Source organism: Triticum aestivum, chromosome 3B (assembly GCF_018294505.1).
Source record: "Triticum aestivum cultivar Chinese Spring chromosome 3B, IWGSC CS RefSeq v2.1, whole genome shotgun sequence".
NCBI classification, from domain to species: Eukaryota; Viridiplantae; Streptophyta; class Magnoliopsida; order Poales; family Poaceae; genus Triticum; species Triticum aestivum.
This window is the reverse complement of record NC_057801.1, coordinates 268,224,738-268,230,183: the sequence shown is the minus strand read 5'-3', so window position 1 is coordinate 268,230,183 and position 5,446 is coordinate 268,224,738.

Here is a 5,446-nt window from a genome sequence, read left to right as displayed (position 1 = left end):
ACTGCCAGCAGTCCACCATAGTCTCGGGGACTACACCCAGTGGGTGCACTCAGCGTGCCCCCACCAATCTAGATATCCAATCGACACACCCAGTGGGTGTACAGATACTAAGATCTTCAGAAAGAAAAGTTTCCAGGTACCGTATCCTAACAGAACAAGCGGTGATCAACTAACCTGGGCATTGCTCTGAAGGGCTGAACTTGCATCATAAGCCGCTTGGCTGGCATCTCGGATCGCCTTCACCTGCTCCATCATGACCCCCGCCTGGCGTATAGCTTATTTAGCAGCGCCTGCTTGGTCCTCTGGGACGTGGTTGGTGGAGAAAAGGGAAGGCGGATCAGCACTCGACGACGAAGGGCGAGCACTCGTCAGCGGCACAACGAAGGACACGATAGTCCGAGTGACATTGCCCCCCTCCGGAACCAGCGTCTCAGGTGCTGATACAACCTGAGCAGTCTTGCCAGCAGAAGTCTTCCTATTCCTCCTGTGCCTCAGTGGCTCCTCATCGTCATCATCAGGGAGATCAATGATGATATTAGGTGGAGCTACAGAAAAGATTCAAAGTTAAAAATGAAGATCCTATCGACCGAAAACGAAACTACAGAGATCATACCAGGGTTGGAAGTGACAGCATCCTCCATTTCTTGATCTTCATGTCTGGTTGAGGTCTCAGAAGTAGCAGCACTGTGATTTCAGAAATCAGTCGGACAGTGAACGAGTCGACCGAGAGTGTATCCATGTTAAACAAGAAAACACAAGTTATGCCATTACCCGGAAATAGTGGGAATCACCATCCTCATCTTCGGCAAAGCCTTCGTCGGTTTTGATGATGCCGCTCGGAGTTGCTTCGACGCTTTCTCAGTCGGCGTCAGAGAGGTTGTCCGAGGACGTTTGGTCGACTGCACAACAGGCACTGCCGCCTTGCCGCGCTCGACGGCAGGGTCATGGACGAGCTTGGATCGTCTTTCAGTACGGGGAGGCTCAACTTCCTCCTCCTCTTCCTCCTCCTCTTCCTCATCAGAGCCGGCATCTTCTTCACCCTCCTCGCCGTCAGATTCCCACTCCTCCTGACTTTCACCCCCGCTCCCTTCCTCCTCTTCGGTCTGTTCTTGCGGCCCGTTGGGCATCGAATACATCTCGGTAGTGATCTGGGAGACAACAAACAAGACAAAAGTTTGTCGACCAAATTGTAGCAAAACAGGATGAAGGAAACAGGATCACGGTCGGAGATACGTGATCAGACCTTGTCTGGTTCGTATGACTGGTCGAGTGGCGGGATCCTCCTGGCTCCACGGGGGTTATCTTTGTTCCCTGTGATGGCAGTCATCCACCTCTCCAGAGTGGCATTGTCGACCTCCTCCGGGTAAACCCGAGTGGTGTCTTCGGTACCAGAGTACATCCACATCGGATGGCCTCGATATTGAAGTGGCTGAATGCGCCGTCGAAGGAAAACCTCCAGAAGATCCATGCCAGTCACCCCGTCGCGGATGAGCTGGACTACACGCTCTACCAACACCTTAACCTGAGCCTTCTCCTCCGGGACCACCTTCAGAGAGGACGGCTTGTTCACTCGGTCCATGGAGAAAGGAGGGAGTCCAGTCGACTGCCCTGGCGTCGGCTGGTCTTGGCAGTAGAACCAGGTCGCCTGCCACCCTCGGACTGACTCGGGAAGGATCATGGCTGGAAAAGCACTTTTACTCCTCATCTGAACCCCAAGACCCCCACACATCTGGATTACTTGGGTTTTCTCGTCACTCGGACTAGCCTTTTTCACCGTCTGAGAGCGACAGGTGAAAATGTGTTTGAAAAGGCCCCAATGCGGCCGACAACCCAAGAAGTTCTCACACAAGGACACGAAAGTAGCGAGATAGACGATAGAGTTGGGTGTGAAGTGGTGGAGTTGTGCCCCAAAGAAGTTCAGAAACCCCCGAAAGAAAGGATTCGGCAGTAGAGAAAACCCGCGGTCAACGTGGGTGGCTAAGAGGACGCACTCACCCTCCTGAGGCTGCGGCTGCCACTCCTTCCCCGAAAGCCTCGCTGATCCATGAGGGATCAGTCCTTCGTTGGCCAGGTCGTCGAGGTCCTTCTGGCTGATGGTCGAGCGAATCCAGTCTCCCTGGATCTAGCCTTGCGGCAGACTGGCCCGCGACGAGGATCCACCCCGACTGGTCGCCTTCGCCGTCGCCTTCTTCACCCGCTCCAAAGCCGCCGTCTTCTCCTTCACCATCGTCACCGGCGAAGCAGACACAGAGCAACAGCGCTGGGACGGTGGCGAATGCAGCAGGTGAATCTGAGGAAGAGGGAGGGGAAAATGAGGGCGCACTGTTCAAAAAAACCCCGTCCGGCGCCTTATATGAAGTCTCTTCCGAGTGGCTGACTGGTAGGCCCAGACGATCCTGTCAAATCCCGCAACAGTCGCACGCGTGATACGTGGCGAAAAAGGTGGCGCGAAGATCGAGGCGTCCCTGCCTTATCCCATCCGAGTACCACGGCCTCCTCCACTTCGCGCGCTTCCCAAAATTCGGGTCCCGCTAAATCCGCGAACAGCAGAGCAACTTGTCAGACCGCAGATTTCCTCCGATCCGTCGCTCGGAAATCTCCAAGCTCATAAAGGTCACTCGACAGATACAAAGAATGGATCAGGGCAACTGAAAAAGAAGTTGATGCCATCATTAAAAGCCATTGATCTAGAGCAAGACACACTCATAGCACGAAAAACAGGTCGGAAGAACTCTCAACTCCTTTCTCATTCAAACCTCGATCCATTCGGGGGCTAATGATGAAGCCATGTACCTAGGGTAGGGTCATGGACCTGTCCAAGATACCCTCCCCAAGGACATCTCTAGAAGAAACTGCCTTTCAGTCGACCTGGAAGGATTCCACTCGACGGACTCGAAGACGCTCGACCATGAAGCTTCACTCGACCACCAGGAGATCAAGAGTCACTCTGCACCCAAACGGTCTGTTATTAAGTAGTCTTTATGGTCATGATAGCGCTTTATGTAGGGCGTTAACAGTAACGCCAGGCCTTAATGTACTTTAAACCCCGCATAACTGAGGGCCGGAGGGGTCTGGCAGACTCTATATAAGCCACCCCCCTCCTCAGTGTAAAGGGTTCGCACCCCTGTAACTCATACGCATATAATCCAGTCGGCCGCCTCCGGGCTCCGAGACGTAGGGCTGTTACTTCCTCCGAGAAGGGCCTGAACTTGTAAATCCCTTGCATATACAACTACTCCATAGCTAGGATCTTGCCTCTCCATACCTACCCCCCTATTCTACTGTCAGGCTTAGAACCACGACAGCCCCTCCCCTCATTTATAGCCAGAGGGAGGCCAACCATCGGCCTCCACGACCTCGCATAATGACGATCTTCTGCATGTAGCATCGACCCGTTAAGTCAAACGGTTGCTGAGGCAGCATGGGGAAGTGGAGACGCCCACGTCCCATCAATCGCCATGTGTCGTTCAAGGCCGCAGGCGGTTAGGGCCCGCGGCGCTCTTCACTTGCCCCTTGGCTTCACTTAGAAGCCAAGTCCGAGCGTGCCTTGGGCCTGGGGGCTAATGTCGGTGTTTTGGATACGGGGGTACCCAGACTTGCCTGCCTGCGGCCCACTGTGTGGCCCCATCGATGGCCTAGTACGGCCTAGCTTCAGCATCAACTACTCAAGACCCTCACGAGGGGCCAAGCCTCGCGAGGTGGGCGACGCCAAGACCTCCAAGGGGATTGGCCTGAAGGAAATATGCCCTAGAGGCAATAATAAAGTTATTATTTATATCCTTATTTCATGATAAATGTTTTTTATTCATGCTAGAATTGTATTAACTGGAAACATAATACATGTGTTAATACATAGACAAACATAGTGTCACTAGTATGCCTCTACTTGACTAGCTCGTTAATGAAAGATGGTTAAGTTTCCTAACCATATACATGAGTTGTCATTTGATTAAGGGGATCACATCATTAGGAGAATGATGTGATTGACTTGACCCATTCTGTTAGCTTAGCACTTGATCGTTTAGTATGTTGCTATTGCTTTCTTCATGACTTATACATGTTCCTACAACTATGAGGTTATGCAACTCCCGTTTACCGGAGGAACACTTTGTGTGCTACCAAATGTCAAAACGTAACTGGGTGATTATAAAGGAGCTCTACAGGTGTCTCTGAAAGTACATGTTGGCTTGGCGTATTTCGAGATTAGGATTTGTCACTCCGATTGTCGGAGAGGTATATCTGGGCCCTCTCGGTAATGCACATCACTATAAAACTTGCAAGCAATGTGACTAATGAGTTAGTTGCGGGATGATGCATTACATAACGAGTAAAGAGACTTATCGGTAACGAGATTGAACTAGGTATTGGGATACCGACGATCGAATCTCGGGAAAGTAACATACCGATGACAAAGGGAACAACGTATGTTGTTATGCGGTTTGACCGATAAAGATCTTCGAAGAATATGTGGGAGCCAATATGAGCATCCAGGTTCCGCTTTTGGTTATTGACCGAAAACGTGTTTCGGTCATGTCTACATAGTTCTCGAACCCGTAGGGTCCGCACGCTTAAGGTTTCGATGACAGTTTTATTATGAGTTTATGTATTTTGATGTACCGAAGGTAGTTCGGAGTCCCGGATGAGATCGGGGACATGACGAGGAGTCTCGAAATGGTCGAGACGTAAAGATCAATATATTGGACGACTAAATTCGGACATCGGAAAGGTTCCGAGTGATTCGGGTATTTTCGGGGGTACCGGGGAGTTACGGGAATACGAGGAAGAAGAAATGGGCCTCATGGGCCAAGTGGTGGAAGAGAGGAGACAGGGCACGCGGCCCCCCTAGCCCAAACCGAATTGGACTAGGGGGCCGGCCCCCCTTTCCTCCTTTTCCTCCCTCTCCTTCCTTCTCCTTCTCCTTCCCTTCCTTCCCCTCTCCTAGTTGGACAAGGAAAGGAGGGAGTCCTACTCCCGGTGGGAGTAGGACTCCTCCTGGCGCGCCCCACCTGGCTGGCCGCCGCCTCCCCCCTTGCTCCTTTATATACGGGGGCAGGGGGCACCTCTAGACACAACAACAATTGATCTCTTGATTTCTTAGCCGTGTGCGGTGCCCCCCTTCACCATAGTCCTCGATAATATTGTAGCAGTGCTTAGGCGAAGCCCTGCAACGGTAGAACATCAAGATCATCACCACGCCGTCGTGCTGACGGAACTCTTCCCCGACATTCTGCTGGATCGGAGTACGGGGATCGTCATCAAGCTGAACGTGTGCTAGAACTCGGAGGTGCCGTAGTTTCGGTGCTTGATTGGTCGGGCCGTGAAGACGTACGACTACATCAACCGCGTTGTTCTAACGCTTCCGCTTTCGGTCTACAAGGGTACGTGGACAACACTCTCCCCTCTCGTTGCTATGCATCACCATGATCTTGCGTGTGCGTAGGAAATT